The sequence below is a fragment of the Meriones unguiculatus genome, chromosome 15, assembly GCF_030254825.1.
Source record: "Meriones unguiculatus strain TT.TT164.6M chromosome 15, Bangor_MerUng_6.1, whole genome shotgun sequence".
NCBI lineage: Eukaryota > Metazoa > Chordata > Mammalia > Rodentia > Muridae > Meriones > Meriones unguiculatus.
The window spans coordinates 20876574-20896997 of record NC_083362.1 but is presented as its reverse complement, the minus strand read 5'-3'; positions in this window follow the sequence as shown (position 1 = coordinate 20896997).

Genomic DNA, 20424 nt, shown 5'->3' with positions numbered 1-20424 from the left:
GGAACTCTTTTCTACTCATTCCTGAGTTCTTAGTAACTTTTCTATAAAAATAAGATGATCTAAATCAAGGTGATATCTCTCAACAATAATTACTTACATCTATCTGACATTACTCATTGCTAAATTATTTTACCATTAACATTATGTTCATATAATTGCTGGAACTTTGCACATTTTAAAAACTGATTGTTTCAATTAACCTATATATCATTTATCTGAATCCATTATTTCACTCATAAATAAAAATGACACTAATCATTGGCAGTATAATTGATGGCTAAAATGACTGATAGCCTCAAAAAATTGTATTAATTTATGAGACTTTTATTTTATGTGATATTTATAGGAATATTAATTTTATGAAATACCTAAATAGATAAAAATGTTATGTATTTTGAAAAACTACAACTGAATAGCAAAATTGTCCCGTTTAAAAATACATAAAATACATAAAGAAATTTGTATCAATTAAAATGTATTTAACATTAATATTAATAACTACAATGGAACAAATGGTGGAAAGATGGTGAGAAAAGTAACTTTTCTGAGTTACCATTTTTGCAGTGTTAATAAAGTTGCCTCTGTTGTTCTCCTTGTGGGGTTCCTGTCCCCTCTAGATCTTTCTATCTTGATCTTCTTCCATAAGGATTCTGGCACTCTTCACAAAGTTTGGCTCTGAATCTCAGTATCTCCTTCCATACCCTGATGGGTAGAGTCTTTCAGAAGTCCTCTGTGAAAGGCTCCTGTCCTGTTCCTTGCCTTCTCCTACTTCCAGCATCTATCCTGTTTGCCCTTCTAAATGAGCATTAAGCATCTGCCCTAGGGTCTTCCTTTTTGTTTAGCTTCTTTAAGGCTATAGATTTTAGTATGTTTATCCTGTATTATCTGGCTTATATCCAATTATAAGTGAGTATATATTATATGTGTCTCCACTTCTGGGATACCTCACTCAGGATGATCTTTTATACTTCCAACCATTTGCTTGCAAATTTAATGATTTTCTTGTTTTTAATAGCTGAGTAGTATTCTATTGTGTACATGTACCACTCTTTCTGTATTCATTCCTTAATTCCTAGCTTGTTTCCACATTCTGGCTATTACAAAAAAAGCAGCTATGAACATAGTTGAGCAAATGTCCTTCCCCAGGGGTTCTGCAGAGACCGATACTCCAACCAAGGACCATGCATAGATAAGACCTAGACCCTCTATTCAAAGGAAGCCCACTCACTTCTCAGTTTCTAAGTGGGTTCCCTAGTGATGGATACAGAGGCTGTGTCTGACATGAACTCAGTGGCTAGCTTTTTGTTCACCCCCCCCATTGGTGCAGCCTTAATAGGCCACAGAGGAAGATGATGCAGCCAACCTTGATGAGACCTGATAAGCTAGGGTCAGATAGAAGGGGAGGAGGTCCTCACTATCAGGGGACAAGGGAAAGGGCATAGGGGGAGAAAAGAGATGGTGAGTGAAGCTGGGAGGAGATGAGGGAGAAGGCTGAAGCTGGGGTACAAGGTGAATACATTTTAGTAAATAAATATATAAATAAAATTAAATAAAAAATAAAGCCTTCAGGGTCACAGAGGACTGTGATCTGTGTGCATTATTATTTATTTGCCTCACTTGCTGAGTTTCCATTCTCTAGAGACCTGCCACATTACTACTTAAGCTGCTTAAAGCATACAAACACCATTTATAAATTCATGGCCAACCTGAAGATAAATAATCCATCATCTCATGATAGATACCTTTAATGTTAATTACTCAGATAAAACTAGTTTCATTAAAAAGCATGCTATACATTATACTACCAAATCCCTTCATTAAATTCTATTAGCACAATTAATAAGCAATTCATCCAGAGAGTAGCTCTCTTTATCACTGGTTTACTTTGAATTACTAAACAATGCCCAGAGTATTGGCCCCATATGAATTTCAAATACCATCTATTTATTTAACTAATAAACAATTAATCAGGTATAAACACAAGATATAGCACCTTTTTGTGCTTCTAAAAAAGAAAAATATCCAGTATTTTACTTTCAAGACCAATGGAGTTTTATAGGCTTAAATTGAACTAGCATAATATTCTAAAGAAAGAAATGGAAAATAAGTTTATAGGTCAATTAAAAGATGATCTTCATCTTCCTCAGATACATTAAAAATTAAATGAAACTGGATATTTGTGCCATTTTTTTCCTTTCTATTCTAGATCTGAGTGGTCACATACTGTTTTCAAGACCCTACTGACTGTATATTCAGCAGACTAAGAAAAATTTTTATACTTGGGTAATTATGCTTTCAAGCTTTGTGTCATATGTAGCCTCAAGGCTTAGACTTTCTAGTACTTCTCGTCCTATTTAATTCCTTCTTTAAAATGCTGTTCTTTCTTGCAGATTTCAAACCAGCATCAAAGACCATCACTCTCACAAAGATGTTAGAAACAGTCCATGTAGGTGCAGTATTTCCATTAAAGCTACTTTTAACAGTCAGTAGTTAAATTCCAAAGCTTCAACAAACACAACTCAACTTAAAAAATAAAATAAATTAAATAAAAAATAAAACAGGAAGGAAAGTAAAAAGAAAAGAAAAAGAATTTTGCTGACTGAAAAAGAGAGAAGAATTTAATGTCCATGGTCCATGTTGGCATTTTCACTTTCACAATATGAAAACAGATTCTCATCCACCTTATCCTGGAGACTTGCTTTTAACAGTCTTTATATTATCCTGTACATTTCTAGACTGGGATAATTTGCTTAATGGCACAGTTTTAGGAAACATATGACAGACAGCACAGAGACCAACTCACAGACTACAGAGAGAATATTATTTTGTTACTGTTGTTTAAAAACCTCTTGAAGTTGCTAGTTTAAATTAAATTGAAGCACAATTTCCATGAGAAGATAAAATCAAGTATATCTATGTAGTCATATCTGTTTTGTAAGTATGTATAGAGAGAAATATCATCATTTGATTTCTAAAATTCAAAAGAGAATGTATTATAAAATATTAATATTTAATTGAACATAAAAAATTCTATACCATGTAACGTTAAATGTCTTCAAAGCACAAAAACAATCAGAATCTTTAAAATAAGTGAAGATTTTGAACTCTTGAGACAGGAAGCTTAAAACAGGTAACTGGAATTTTGCTTTGAGGCCCACATATTCTTTAACTAGATAGTGATTTTTTAAATTCACTTTCCCAGTTGAACTAGCAAGACTGCCTTTCTCAAATGTATGGTTATCCATTAAAAAAATCCAAATAAAAAAAAAAAAACAAATACATGCAGCAAATGAGCTCCACCCCCTACTTTATCTCCTTGCTGCCACAACTGAGATATGTTAGTTAGATGTATCCTGGGGAAATCTGTAAAAGACTGTCTTAGTTACTTTTCTATTGCTATGACCAAGGTCATCATTGCAGCAGGAAGCTTGGGATGCCGCTGGAACAGTTGCTGAGAACTTACATCTTGGACAACAAGCAAAGGCGCTGACAACTAAGTGGGGATTATGTAGGCCTTGGAAACCTCAGACTACGCAGACAAAGCAAAATGAATATTCCTGAAATAAACACCTGAAGTACAAGGGACAAATATGCAGACACACACATTCAAGCAGATGAACGGATGTTAGAAGGAAATATGAAATAGCCAGGCTTATGGGTTGATGTTAGAATAATTCATATTTTCAGAATAGTGCTACCAAAACCCAAAGTATGTTTTCATACAAAACAGTTCAATACCAGGGAATTAATAGCTGCAATGATCCTTGAATTACTCCTATTTCATATCAATTCAACACATTTCATATGCTTAAGTAGTACTAATAAAACAAAAAAAATCAAACAATCATATATATCAACTTTGGTAGACATTCTTCATATTTTATAAATATACACAACTATAAATGTCCATATCAATACAGATCTAAATAATTTTCATTTTAATTTGGAATTATTGAGTTATCATGGAATGACAGCAGAGAGTTGTTTTCTGTGAGAAAAAAAAAAAAAAAGCCAAGTTGGGATGCTGAATCCAGACAGAATTGAAGGGTCTTATGCGCTTACATCCACAGGTTGGGATGCAGAATCAGAACAGAACTGAAGAGTTGGTGTGTGCTGCACCCATTCTTTCATGGAAAGAAGAGATTTTAAAGTACACACACATTGCCTTGGGTGCTTTCTGTATGAGTTTCCATATATTACATCACATAAATATTAGTTTCCAATAATAAGCCATACGGTATTTTAATACCCCTTTCTTTCACCTGTTATAATTTTTCAATAATATTTATAAAAATAGATCATTATGAACATATTTTCTGATGAATCTATTATTAAAATTATATTACTTACCATAAAATAAAAATTAGTATATATTTATCTTATGTAATAACTCTAAGTATGGTAGATAATAACCTTGATGGCCCTTGAATCATTATATTTTGTAAGTTAAATGTTTTATAACCTATTTTATTTTACATTTTGATGTGTTTATACTTAAAGATTTTTAACGTTGAAGAAAATAAATCTTTTTAAATTGCTAACAAAAGATACCTTTTATCTTCCAATTACTTCTCTTCAACTACTTCAGAATTCATTTCTTTTGCTTTCTGAAGTACACGTTATATCTATTATGTCTGACAAATAAGGCTTTATTTTGAAAGTATGTACTTCAGACTGAAGAAGAATTTTTGCTTGGCATGACAGCATACTTTTTTAATTGCAGCACTCCACAGACAGAGACAGGCATATTATTTGGAGTTTGAGGCCTGCTGCTCTACATAATGAGTTCCAGGCCAGCCAAGATTGCATATTATAGTATAGTTACACCCTTTCTCAACAACAAAATAGCAAGCAACAACCAAGATGCATCATGTACCATTAAAAGAATATCAGGACCCTTGTACTATTCTAGCCAACTGAATAGTAAAGGAAGTGTATTCCTCAGCCCCAGCCAAAAAAAGAAGGAAAGAAAGAAAGAAAGAAAGAAAGGAAGGAAGGAAGGAAGGAAGGAAGGAAGGAAAGAAGGAAGAAGATAGACAAAGTACACAGTCATTTCTGAGCAGACTTCCTACTATTATATCAGTGGAATTTGCCTCAAAAACTAAAATTAACAAACTGGTAATATAGATAGAAATACATTACCAGTGATGGACTATGTCAACGGTCACATGTGTCTCAATAAATATGAGAACAATAAAGAGAAATGTGGAAATCAGGAGCTATAAAATCATCCAGGACATTTGGAATTGAAATGATGATTGTAGTTGCCTTATGGAACATTTTGAGGTCAATTATAGGCGCCCAGTCAGAATGATAGTTGAGCCACACACCTCCTGAACAGATTGATCAACCTTTCAAAACTTGAATAAGTTATATTAGACAAGAAAAGTGATAATGGGTGATAAATTGCATAAAATATGTCTGGAAACTGTCTAACTTATTAAAAATGCTAAAAGAAAATAGAGCTGAGATATGATAAAAAATATGAAGGAAGTAATGAATATAAGAGTACAAAATAACCACATATTTGCTTTAAGAAACAGTATAAAACCTTTCTCATAAATCAAGTGACCGTAGGTATGTTGGTTTATTTCTAGGTATTTAATTTGATTCCATTGATCAACCAGTATATTTCTATTCCAGTACCAAGCAGTTTTTATTACTATTGCTCTACAGTATAGCTTGAAGTCAGGGATGAACATATCTATAGAAGTTCTTTTATTGTATAGGATTATTTTAGCTCTTCTGGGTTTTATTGTTATTGCCATACGAAGTATAAAATTATTCTTTCATTTTCTGTAAAGAACTGTGTTGGTATTTTGATGAGGATTGCACTGAATCTATAGATCCCCTTCGTTAAGATAGACATTCTTACTATGTTAATCCTGTGAATCTGTGAGCATAGAATGTCTTTTAATCTTCTGATATCTTCTTCAATTTCTTTCTTCAGACACTACAAGTTTCTGTCATACAGGGCTTTCATTTGTGTGGTTAGAGTTATACCAAGATGCTTTATATTATTTGTGGCTATTGTAAAGGGTGTGGTTTCCCTAATTTCTATCTCAGCCCATTTGTCATATGTGTACAGGAGATCTACTATAGAATATAATTGAAGACCCAGAAATAAACCCACATACCTATGACACTTGAATCTATATTTTAATTCTTTATTAATTACACTTTATTCCCTTTGTATCCTCTCTGTGGTTCTCTCCCCCATTGTGTCCCAACCCCTCCCTTCCTCCACCCTCTGCCTGCATGCCCCTCCCCAAGTCCACTGATAGGGGAGGTCTTCTTTTTTTTTATTTTTTATTTTTTATTTTTTTTATCAGTTACATTTTATTAACTCTGTATCCCAGCCATGTCCCCATCCCTCATTCCCTCCCAGTCCCTCCCTCCCTCCCTCATCTCCACCGTGCCCCTTTCCAAGTCCACTGATAGGGGGGACCTCCTCCCCATTCATCTGATCCTGTTTTATCAGGTATCTTCAGGACTGGCTGCAAAGCCCTCCTCTGTGGCCTAACAGGACTGCTCCTCCCTTCGGGGGTGGGGAGACCAAAGAGCCAGTCATTGAGTTCCTGTTAGAAATAGTCCCTGTTCCCCTCACTTTGGGAAACCAATTGGTTACTGAGCTACCACAGGCTACATCTGAGTGGAGGTTCTAGGTTATATCCATACATGGTCTTTGGTTGAATGTCAGTCTCAGAAAAGACACTGTGCCCAGATATATTTGGTCCTTGTGGAGCTCCTATCCTTTCCCCATCAGACTAACTCCCCTTCTTTCTTATGATTCCCTGTACTCTGCCAAAGGTTTGGTCATGAGTCTTTGCTTTGAAAACACTGCTAGTTAGAGTCTTTCAGATGCGCTCAGTAGACTCCTGTCATACGTTCAATGCACATCCCATCTGTCTTTCTAAATGAGGATTGATCATCTTACCCCATGTCCACTCAATTGATTATCTTTTTTAGGTGTATAGATTTCATTATGTTTATCATATCTTATAGGTCTATATAAGTGAGTATATCCCATGTTTGTCTTTCTCCTTCTGGGATATTTCACTCAGAATGATCTTTTCTAGATCCCACCATTTGCCTGCAAATTTCATGATTTCCTCCTTTTTGATTGCTGAGTAGTATTCCATTGTATAAAAATACCACAATTTCTGTACCCATTCCACCGTTGATGGACATCTGGGTTGTTTCCAGGTTCTGGCTATTACAAATAGAGCTGCTATAAACATGATTGAGCAAGTGTCCTTTTTGTGTACTTGAACAAACTTTGGGTATATATCTAGCAGTGGTATAGCTGGGTCTGGAGGAAGCACTATTCCTATTTGTCTTAGAAAGCGCCAGATATCTTTCCAGAGTGGTTGTACAGGGGAGGTCTTCTTTTCCTTCCTTCTGATCCTACTCAATCAGGTCTCATCAGAAGTGGCTGCATTGTCTTCTTCTGTGGCCTGGTAATGCTGCTTCCCCCTCAGGTGGAGGTAAATAAAGAGCAGGCCAATCAGTTCATGTCAGACAGTCCCTGTTCCTATTACAATGGAAGCCACTTGGATACTGAACTGCCATGGGCTACATCTGTGCAGGGGTCTTAGGTTATCTCCATGCATAGTCCTTGGTTGGAGTATCAGTCTCAGGAAAGACCCCTGTGCTCAGATTTTTGGTTCTGTTGCTCTCCTTGTGGAGTTCCTGTCCTCTCCAGATCTTACTGTTTCTCAATTCTTTCCTAATATTCCCTGCACTCTGCCCAAAGGTTGCCCATAAGTCTCAGCATCTGCAGAGCCTTTCAGAGGTCCTCTGTGCCAGGATCCTGAATTGTTCCCTTTTTTCCTCCTTCTGATGTCCCCCCTCTTTGCCTTTCTGTATAGGAATTGAGCATTTCAGCAAGAGTCCTCCCTCTTGATTAGTTTCTTTAGGTGTACAGATTTTAGTAGGTTTATCCTATATTATCTGTCTATATGAGTGAGTATATACATACCTTGTGCATCTTTCTGCTTCTGGGATAACTCACTCAGGATGATCTTTTCCAGATCCCACCATTTACCTGCAAATTTCATGATTTCCTTGTTTTTTATTGCTGAGTAATATTCCATTGGGTAGATATACCACAATTTGTGCATCCATTCCTCCACTGAGGAGCATCTGGGCTGTTTCCAGCTTCTGGCTATTACAAATAAAGCTGCTACAAACATGGTTGAGCAAATGTCCTTATTGTGTACTTGAGACTGTTTTGGGTATATGGCTAGGAGTGGTATAGCTAAATCTTGAGGAAGCACTATTCCTAATTGTCTGAGAAAGCGCCAGATTGCTTTCCAGAGTGGTTGTACATGTTTACATTCTCACCAGCAGTGGAGGAGGGTTCCCCTTTCTCCACAACCTTTCCAGCATGTATTGTCTCTTGAGTTTTTGATCTTAGCCATTCTGATGGGTGTAAGGTGAAATCTTAGGGTCGTTTTGATTTGCATTTCCCTGATGGCTAATGAGGTTGAGGTTTGACAAAAGAGCCAAAACCATGCAATGGAAAAAAAGATACTATGTTCAACAAATGGTGCTGGTCTAACTGGATGTCTACATATAGAAAAATGCAAAAAGATTCAGTTTTATCTCTGTGCACAAAACTCAAATTCAGGTGGATCAAAGACCTCAATATAACAGCAGACACACTAAATATATTAGAAGAGAAAGTGGGGAAGAGCCTCAAACTCATTGGTGCAGGAGGCAACTTCATGAAAAGAACGCCAACAGCTCCTGCTGTAAGATCAACAATTAATAAATGGGACCTCTTGAAACTGAAAAGTTTCTGTAAGGCGAACAACACTGTTAATAGAATGAAAAGACAATCTACAAACTGAGAAAATATCTTCACCAATCCGACAAAAAACTAATATCCAAAATATATAACGAATTCAAGAAATCAAACAACAATAAACAAAATAGCCCAATTAAAAAATGGGATACAGAACTAAACAGAACATTCTCAACTGAGGAACCTGAAATGGCGTAGAATCACTAAAGAAATGTTCAACTTCCTCAGTTATCAGGAAAAATGCAAAACAAAACAATTCTCAGATTCCATCTCACACCAGTCAGAATGGCTAAGATCAAAATCTCAAGTGACAGCAAATGTGGCAGGGATGTGGGTAAAGGGGAACACTCTTCCATTGCTTCTGGGAGTGTAAACTTATACAGCCACTTCAGAAACCAGTCTGGCATTTTCTATATATTTATATAAATACATAAATACTAAATATACTTCTCCTGGGTATATACCCAAAAGATGCTAAACCATACAACAAGGAAATTTGCTCAACTGTGTTCTTAGCAACTTTATTCATAATAGCCAGAATCTGGAGAAAACTTAGATGTCCCTCAACTGAAGAATGGATAAAGAAACTGTGGCACCTTTACACATTGGAATACTTCTCAGCTATTAAAAACAAAGAAATCATGAAATTTGCAGGTAAATGGATGGAACTAGAAAAGATCATCCTGAGGACGATAATCCAGACACAGAATGATGCACTTGGTATGCATCCAATTGGGTTTTAGCCATTTAATACAAGATAAGCATACTACATGGCACAGACACAAAGAAGTTAAGTAATGAAGATGACACAAGTTAGGATACATAAATCTCTCAGAAGGGGAAGTAGCATAGAAATAGGTAATGGCTGAAGAGAGGGGACAAGTTAGGATACAGTGCACAGATTTCAGAAGGTAAAGATCACATCTGAGGAGAGCAAGAACAAGAGGCAAAAAGTCTGTAGAGAAAAGAAAACCTGAGGGTGGGGTCATCTCTGTGATAAGCTGGAGACCTAAGTCAGGGTAGGTGCCTGAGAGGTTAGGAGGATGATTCAAATGGAGACTCCTAGTAAGGAGACCATAGAGACTGAAGAGGATGTCTTTTAACTAGACTAGTCTTCTAGAAATGGGGGAGAATAGCAACCCACCCACAAAACTGACCCAAAATTTTCCCTGCTTATGAGGAGTGCAGGGATAAAGATAGAGCAGAGATTGAGGGAATTCCCAACAGATGCCTGGCCCAACCAAAGACCCACTCTATCACAGAGTTCCAACACTTGACACTATGAATGATAGATACTCTGCTAAGCTTGCAGACAGGAGCCTATCAGAGTTGTCCTCTGAGAGATTCTACCAAGAAGCACCTTAAAACAGATGCTGAGACTCACAACCAAACATTGGTTGATGCATAGAAATTCTTGGGAGATAACAGGAGGAAAGAGAAAAGGACCCCTGAGTGATAGTAGCTCCAAAAGTAAAAACAACAGAGTCAACTAACCAGGGCCTAGAGGGGTTTGCTGAGATTGGAACATCAACCAACCAAGGACCATACATGAACTGGTCCCAGGGCCAGACAATGATGTAGCAGATGTGCAGCTCAGGATTCAAGTGAGTATTCTAGTAAGGGAAGTGGGGACTGCATTGGACAAGAACTAATTTGCCAGCTTTTAGATCACTTTCCACTGGAGGAACTGCCTTGCCAGGCCTTAGGGAAAAATGATATATGTTCAGTCCTGATGCAAGTTAATGAGCTGAGTTGAATATGATATGGAACGTCCCTTTTTGGAGGAAAAGTGGAAAGGGAAGAGTGAGAGAGAGATGGTGGGACTGGGAGGGGAGGAAGGAAGGACTTCAAGGATGTAAAGTGAATAAAATAAATGAGAAAGAAAGAGAACTAGTATAACACAGTGTTTCCTGCTAGAAGCTCTGAAGCCTAACAGCGTCTACTTTGATAGGGTCATAGAAAAGCTTCTCCCCATGCATAAATTACATAACACATAAAATCAAAGTAGTAACAAAATATACCTCAATTTGCTTTTGGGTTATTAAATGTGTGTTTTGATAACTATACCCTTAGAAAAGCGTTGCCTTTGTTATTGCCAGCAATTATTCTTGCTCATAATGTTCGTTAATGAATTATGCACAGCTATTAAGAAGAGTATTACTTTTAGAATCAAATACTATTTAAAAGATTTTTAAAGATTATATAATTTACAAAATGAGATAATAAGCAAAAATGGGAAAAGATGCAGAAACTAGAAATATGCTCAATAGGAAGAGCAGACAAGGTTTCATCAAAGCTCAAAGAGGGAGTAAATGGAGGGTTGGTGAATGCCTAAAATCCCTGAAATTATAAAAAGGGAATGTTGAAAATAAGGTGATATTTTACACACACACTCAAAAGGAAAATTCATGACTCGTTAAGTTCAACAACAGCAACTAATGACAGTAATGTGAAATGGATCTGCTCTCCTATATCTCAAAGCAACAGAATGTAACACACAGCACTTGAAGCTTGTACTTTTACATTGTCATAGTGCAAGGTAGCGTGGAAGAGGATTTGTGATTTATTTTCAGAATGTCTTATTATTTTCTGAATACTCTTCCTTCAGTGGCTTAAGCTATTCCTTTTTCCATATCTAGAACCATCCTTACTCCTAATAAACTGACCTAATGTTTTCTCCAAATTGCCTACATTGACTTTGCTCACCTCAGGGCCACTTGAAATGAAGCAAAGTGACTAGGGCAGAGAGAGTGGGGAAGTTTATAAATAAGACAAATGCTTAATTAGGTCATATATGAACCTTCAAAAATATACCTAGTCAGATAAACATGTACTGGAGCTTCTTACATTAATTGAAACAGAAGCAGGTCAGTGAGGGTCTTGGGTGACATAATTCATGGTAATTTTTTTCCTGTAATTGATTTTATTGAGAAAATACTGCCATATGTAACAACAGATTAAAAAAAACTAAGTAGAGAAAGGGACGATAATCCTGAATGCTATTTTACTGTAAACTTATAAATTTAGAAAGAAGTAGCAATTGGCATAAAATGCCTTGAGTCTCAAGAGGCATGTAAAGATGCACATGCAGACACACACGTGCTTACCTTTGCAAAAGGCTGTTTCCCTCTGTCAGCAGTTTTTAACTTCCTGAAGGTCTTCCACCCCATTGCAATTTTCTCAATATACTTTGACATTTCAACTGGTGTTGTCATTATTCAGCAGCCATGTTGTTGAAATTTCATGGCTGTAGCTTCCTCACCAAATCTCGAACATACAGTCTTGCATCAGATTTCCCAGGACTACAGCTTTCACAGTCTTTCTGATTCCTTTTCTCCTGGGTTCACTGAGCCATGCGTGTAGGACTTTTGTTGTATATGTGCCGTTTTGGACCGAAAGATATCAAAAGTTGCTTTCTGTATTTTGACTCATTCTGGCTTTCTGTAAAGGCCTTTGTTTCTGGAAAAAAAATAAGCTTCTTTGATAAATGATGAGAGCTGCATTTATATGTGGATACAAGGATAAGTGCTTAAGAATTCTACTGCCTTAAGACAGTGGCAACAATTATACATAAGCCGTTAGCTTTGAACAATGTAAGTTTTTTTGTATCGGGATTTCAAGTAATATTAAAATAATTAATCAATTAATAATAATAATCTATTAGAGAGATACTGTTACTTTATCTCTATGATGCTTGTATCCAACTTGGTAAACTGTATCATACAATTAACTAGAGTTAATTTTGAAGATATTTAATAAGCCCTTTGCTTTCTATATTTATATGTTAATATTAATTTCCACAAGGATAATTTATTGCATTTACTAGTTAAAGCAGAAGTCCCTATATATGTGAAGAAAAAATACTCAGGAAGGATGCGAGATTTTTCACTACAAGCTACTTTGATATAAAGCTGACAGGACATTACATCCAAAAGATGAAAGATTGAACATACCACCTTAAAATAGAGGAAAAGTAATTTAAATCTACCCTGTGATTAAATTCAGGTAGCAAAAATCTTGACTCACAGTTCATTGATAGAACTGGATATAGTTTTAAAATAGCACCATGAATTATTTTATATAAAGAAGGAATAGGTGTAGTAAAAATGTCAAACTTTAAACAGCTGAATCATTTTATACACCACTTGATCTTTGAAATACCAATATTGCATCATGGCATTAAATATGGTGAAGATTTTCCTCCATGGTAGAACATTCTGGCTATTCATACTTTATGCATAACCCAAGTAATTGTTTGCTTTTGAGAATCTTCTCCCATTGCAAAAGGAAAAACATTTTCCTCCTTTTATACTTGGTATTGCTGGTGTGGTAAGGAAGTCTTGTAACTACTGAGTACATCGCATCAGTGTGCACTGAAAAAGATGATGGATTCTATGATTTGCTTATGGCTACGTTACATTATTTGCACTCTGGAATTTTCAAATCAGGAGGCACTTTTAAAAGCCAGCAATTCCCCTTGGCCGGTGTTCCTTTTGTTCATTCCACCTGGCACTGTTTGGTTTTGCAGAAGAGCTATTTCATTTTCATCATTTTTTACCTCATTCTAGATGCATTATCATTCACAGATAGCATACATAAGAAGATGATTTTTACGTTTTCATGCAAGGATCTCAACAAAAAATTATTGAGCCATTTCTAAGGTACATAAATAATTTTTATTTAAGTTAACAATGCTTTTATCATAATAAAATAAAAAAAGAGAATGGTGATTTTACATGCTCTCTATATTATTTTTCACAATGTTTTTATTCTATAGAATTCAATAGTGCCATGAAATAAACTAATATTTTGTTAAATTATAATTTCTGTTTCTATGAATAAGCTACATGTAATAAAGTCTGACTTGTTTAAACTTGCTAAGTAGATGCCAATACAAATGGAATATTATACAATTAAATTAACAAATATTTGTGAATCAAAACAATGTGTATGTTTTTCATATTGTTATTGGGAAGGAGAGATGTAATGGTGGATACAGAACAATTGCACGTGAGTGAAGACCAGAGTTTGATCCTGAGAACACCCCAAGCCAGGCAATCAGTAAATGGGACTTTACAGCGCTAGGGATGAAAAGTGATGCTGTCTCCAATCAGGATGGTAGCTGATCAGGATGAAAGGTTTCAGAGAGCAGCTTTTTCTAACTATTTTGACAAAGAGAATATATATATATATATATATATATATATATATATATATATATATATGTGTGTGTGTGTGTGTGTGTGAGAGAGAGAGAGAGAGTATATATATATAATATATATATATTCTAACAAAGAGAATAATCTAGATTGTTTATGTTTAAAAACCATGTAAGTGGTATGTCACCTTCTCCTTGACAAATTCTGGAGAAAGGCTTGTTTTAAAATGGGGGTCTGATGCTCTTTGGGTGGATGACACCTAAATGAACATCAGTACAAAGTCCCAATTTATTTCTAATATCAGAGATCAGACCTCTACTCTTGCCTGATGCGTCTAAAACAAAAAGGGGGAACTATAAGAGAGCTGCGTAATGCCACACCTTAAAGATGGAGCTGGTTTCCGCCTTCCACCTTCCTGATGGTGAACTGTCACGAACAACTCCACATTTGGCTAAGGCTGAGGATCTGGCTTGCTTCCATGTATGTGGACCTATCTGCATTGCCCACGTGGCATGCTGGGGTTGGCTACCCAGAGGCTATTTAAGCTGTGGGCTGGCTTTCCCCAGGGTCAGATGATTGTTCAAGGTTCCTGAATAAACTGCATTGAAAAAAAAAATGGGGATTTTAAATGAGGATTCCCTTAAAGATGTCAACAAAGCTAAAACTGTTCTAGAAATTCCCCCACTTTCTCTTATCTCTTTTACTGTGAATATTTCAATGCAAGGGATTATGTGCAATTATGACAATTATAAGGACAAGTAGCTATAGAGTGACTTAATAATTTCATCACAACGTAGATCCTATACCCTTTGAGAGATGTATTGCCAAGTGCCTTTCTTTTTGCAAGGAGATGTGAAAATGGGCTCTAGGAGGCACAAAATCACCACCTTTAATATTTTTCTCTGCTGGATGATTAACACTGACAACAGAGCAGTATTTGTTACATGGTTGTAATACACTGAGACAGTACAGTTGCATATAAGGGCTGATTTAGTTACTGAGTTACATAACTAAGTAATAGGATCCTTGGGATATCCAGTAATGGATAGAGATGCTTAGGAATGAGCCAGCACATTGTGTTTGTTATTATACTATCAAAGATTGCTTAACAATGAAGTGACAGTTAGTCAAAGATTAGTCATCTTAGCAAGGTTAGGGAAAAAAAAAAAACTAGCCTGCTGGTTTTTGTTTGCTTTGGTTTGGTTTTTGGTTTTTTGTTTGTTTTCCTTTCTTCTTGCATTTAACGATTTTACTTATCCCTTTCACTAGAAGAACAGGACAAGGCAATTGTCTGTGGATGTGGGACTTTTGCATTTAAATTATAGGTTTTGTGTCTTGAATATAGATAGAGAATATGAAAGAAGTGTGTTAACCAAATGACAAAAGATTACCTAATGTCTCTTTGATTACAAAACAAAAGATAATGACCACTTACTTTTCCTTTCCAAAAGAATGCAGTCACTTTGACCAAAGCTAGATTTGTTCGTAATTATGAAAAAGTGAGACCAAAGTTACCAGTCATCCAAAATATCTTCCAACACCATCAATCACTGTTTTAGCTTCATTGTCTTTCAATAATGAGGACATGATATTTTAATTTCTATTGTCTCAGTCAACTAACTTCACACACTCCTCATAGTCTCAGTAATTAACAACCACACAAACAGAATCTGCTCTATGAACTGAAATTGATATAATTTAATTTAAAGAATTTGATGTTCCAAAGCACTTAGGTCAACTTGTGGTGTCCTTTACCCCTCAGTTTTCCTCTATCCTTCCGCGAGCTCTTCCATAGAACTTTCTGAGCTTGGCCAGTTGCTTGGCCTTGGGTCACTCCATCTGTCTCCATCAACTGCCAGACAAGCCTCTCAGATGACAGTTATGTGAGACTCCCTTCTGCAAGCATAGCAGAGTATCGTTAATAGTGACAGTGGTTAGTCCTCATGTGTTCCCTAACAAGAGGAGAAGCAGCTGACTCTGGATCTGTTACTTTCATGTGGGTCATTTTATCCTAGCTAGACTGCTATAAGCTTAGATTTTTCTTTTTCTTTTTTTTTTTTAACAAACTTAAGCTTTATTTAGAGTTAAGCCCCTCTACCTCCCTTCCAACCCCCTTCATCCTTAGGTGGGAGATTAGTAAGGAAAGGGGCTGTAGTTTTATTTTATCTACTTCCTATTCATCAGGTTCCATGGGAAGTTAGGGAATTACCAGACTCAGTCATCAGTATACCAGCAGTTCAGTCCAAAGACCAACATGGAGTAGGAACACAAAGTCAGCAAAAGCCACAATACCAAGTTGGATTGCCTAGAGAAGCTCTCTAGAATGTTTCTATCTGACAAGTCAAGTGTTGAAGCATGAAGTTCAGAGCAGTGATGTTGATCCAAAAGGCAATGTCTCACTCTGTCTTAGCCTCTAGATATGTCCGCTCCTCAAAGACCACCCATGGATTATCTCCGCTAGCCAAAGTTACCATCCTCGCACATGAAGGATCACAACAAAACATCACATACCCTCTTAAAAACCAATCAGGGAAAAACATCACATGACCAGCTTGTATCAAAATATTACATGACAAAATTCAGCCTTCAAAGAAACCAGAATTTTCCACTTCAGACTGCCTTGCTCTCCCCAGTGGGAGAAAAGGAGCTTAGCTATCAGAGTGGATTAGTACCAGTTGGGGCCCTCCCCTTCTCTGGGAAGAAGGAGGGAGTTAATGGGAAGAGGGGTGAATGATCAGGGGACTGGGAGGAAAGGAGGGAGTGGGATGGGATTGGGTGTAGAGTGATGAAAGGAAGAAAGAAAGAAAGAAAGAAAGAAAGAGAGAGAGAGAGAAAGAAAGAAAGGAAGGAAGGAAGGAAGGAAGGAAGGAAGGAAGGAAGGAAGGAAGGAAGGAAGGAGGAAAGAAAGAAAGGGAACAAATATGAGTAGATAAGTTCCTTAAATTATGAATAATTATGAAATTATTCATAATTTAATTGCCTCGTTGAGTATGATTGAAAGGGTGGAGCCATTGAAATAAGCCAGAGAGATAATTTTCTGATCAAGTCTCTGCTGCTCAGTTTTCACAGGCTCAACAGATTACTTTCCTTGCTTTTTTACTACTGCCCTAAGTACTGATACTATTGCTACTTCTAGAGCTACTGCTGTTTTCTACAGTCAATAAGCTGTATCTACAATTGTCATCATTGCCAGAGACACTATGGGAATCTATAAAATATTTTGTATCTCCTGCCAACTTCCAATATCCTGCCACTGTCTCACATCAACAGAAATTTACAGGAAGTCATTTAAAAAGTGAATCTGGGAAATAGTGTTTGCATCATCATAGATGAAATGGACCTTCGTTAAAATGGAGTTCTAAAATTATAACATATCAGATGTTCTTATAAGTGAAGATAGGAAAAAACCTAAACACACTCACACACACACTCACACACCATATATATCTTATGAAGAGACATACAAAGAATATACTAAGACATTTGTTGTTGTTGTTGTTTAATTTATATTACACTCTTTTGAATAAGAACACCTAAGAATAATAATAAAGAATACACTTTGTGCTAGCACACAATACTGGAATAGTCTTTCTAATTTGCATAGCAGTAAAAGACATTCATTAAGAAGATTAAAAACCAAGAGGAAAGCATGGAAATGAAGCTGCTGCATAATTTTATGAGAGTAGTTTTGTAAAGTAAGGAGCATAAAATTAAATATCTGATCACTCAAATGAAGATTTGGCTATAGAATAACCAATAGTTTGAAGGATATAAAGGTCATTACTATCATAATAATTTCTTTCAAAGAGCTGGGTAAGGGATAAAATTTAGCAAAAATAGAAATTGGTGAAATAGTGTTTGTGCATATCTTGTTTATTTATACAGTTTTCTTTGAAAGAGAGAATTTTAGGTAAGATGAGGATAAAAGATCTAAGGAAAAATTGTGTTGTTGCTTTCTCCATATATCAAGTTCAAAAATTATGCCGAGCTCATGACCTAATGCAGACAACACTGTAAAATTTATTGTTGTCATAGAAAAGGGAGGCAGAAATTGTAAGAATTAAAGGTATGTTTCTGTAATATGGTCTGGGAGACAATACAAAATATACAGAATTTATCCGTTCTAGGAATAGGTTGAAAAAACTAATTGGAAGTGTAGGTCTGCTCAGTATCCCAAAAGTTTATTTGTTCTTCAGAAATAATGAAATAATCTTGGGGTTGTTTTTGTTCCTCATAGTGTTGGTATAATGTTCTTTTGGAATGTATACACCTTACCCTTGTTCATTCAAATGTTGATTTCTCTCCTCAACTCTCTGGTTTCAATACTGACTGTGATACTTATTCTAAGCATCACCTGTCTCAACTCTGTGTAAATATGCCGAAATAAAACAACCAGCCACAATGTTGAGAAATAGAGAGGAAGGAGTAGGAGGGAGAGGGGAGGAGCCAGAGGAGAAGAAGGAGTGGGAGGCAGAGGAGGAGGACGATGGCAGGAGAGAAGCTGGGAGAACAGAGCTGGAGGAGAGGTCTTGGAACGATGTGGAGAAATGAACCAGACTTAAAATATCACTAAAAGCAAGTGTAATGTGGGAAATCTAAATGGTAGGAAACTATGCAGGCTTAGAGGTTTAGGATAGAGTAACTATTGCTCAGCATTGTGATCTAGGTTAATTAAACAAATCCCAGTCTCTGTGTGGTGATTTGGTTATACAGCTGTTTGGGATAATAGCAGCTTTACTAAATAACAAATTCGATAGTAAATATTAAATGACAAATACAACATCATAGTTTAAAAAAAGACAATTTTAACCAAAAGCAAACAAAAATAAAACCAAAAGCAAACAAAAATCAAAACAAAAGCAAACAAAAATCAAAACAAAAGAAAACAAACAAACAATCAAACAAAAAAGTTTGAAATAGAACAGAATCTTTTCATACTGACAATAGGAATAATTTTACCTCTAATTCTCAGTCTCCTTATCATCCGATCTGGCATTATTATAGTGCCCTTCATATTTTCTAATTAACATAGGGGATTATTAATTGCCTAAGAAACAGCATTAGAAAAGAGGGGCATGGGAGAAGATGAGGGAGGGAGGTTGTGTTTGAGAGGGAATGACAGAGGGGACTACAGCTGGGATACAAAATGAATAAACTGTAATCAGTATAAAAAAATAAAATTAAAAAAATAAAAAAAATTAAAAGATAAAATAAATCTGCTCCTCTGGCTCCAAAAAACGAGTAAAAGAAATCACTCCAGTGTACTGTAAAGGTGTGAAATTGACTATAATACAAAGCAAACATCAAGAAAACAAGTCATCCCTTCATGATCAAAAGCAAGACTTTGATTGCAGTATTGCTAAGTACAAAATATCAAATGTCTTGAGTGATTATTGGTGGAAAGTACTTGATATAATGAGGTTTGGAGTGGAGACTGGAAAAAGGCCTTTGAGACTTTGTTCCAATTAAAAACTAACTTGTGAATTTTACCTAGGAAAATGAGTTTATTAATTAACTCGAGTGTCAAAGAAGAAGATTGTTTTTGAGAATTACAGAGAGTTCTAAGTGGAGGGGTATTTAAATTTGAAGTTAAGACTTGAGATGTGCTACATGTGTAATAATGGCAAGTTTTAGGCGCCATCTTAGAAATAATGTAGAAGAAAGAATGAAAGTGAGGGAAAGGAAGTGGGGATCTGAGACACTGGGTGGATTTTCATAGAAAGTGATTTTGAAGAATAGTAACACATCCAATGATAGATTGCAAGACATAGAGACAGTCATTGTGGTTGTTCCTGAGAAGGGGAAGCTGATTAGAAAGAAAGGTAGATAAGGTAGGTAGCAGAATGCAATCTACACTTTGTGCTTTGATGGGGTGTTAAGGTGGCAGTGTGTCAGGAAACAGATGTAAGCTGATTATAGCAAGTGACCATAAAAAGTCTGGATTAGTTTAAATGAGAAAAGGCAGCTGTTTGTAAGGACCATGGAAAAATGAGAAACCTCAGAAGAGATGCAAAGTTAAGTCACAGAAGGAAGGTGAAGAAATTGCTAAGAAATCAGACTGAGACAAGCTGTGTAGATCCAGGATACCACTCCTTAACTATGGTGGATAAGATGGATTTATGAATTGGGAATGGGAAGAATGATAGCAAGAGATCAGTCTTATTGGAACTAGTCCTACTGGATTTTCTGGTGAAGGAGACTATCAGTCCTTATTAAATCTCTTCTGGGAACTGATGTCCTCTGAATTTGCTGGCAGTGTGATTACAAAGTGTTGGGGGCTAGGGATATAAATTTTGATCTTATAAGAAATACACTTCATCTTCCAATGTCTGTCCCATTTGCTTTTCTGAGTAAGAATTGATCATCTTACCCAGGGTCCTCCTTCCGGCTCAGCTCCTTTAAGTGGGATCCCTAGTAAGGAGAACAGGGACTGTCTCTGACATGAACTCAGTGGCT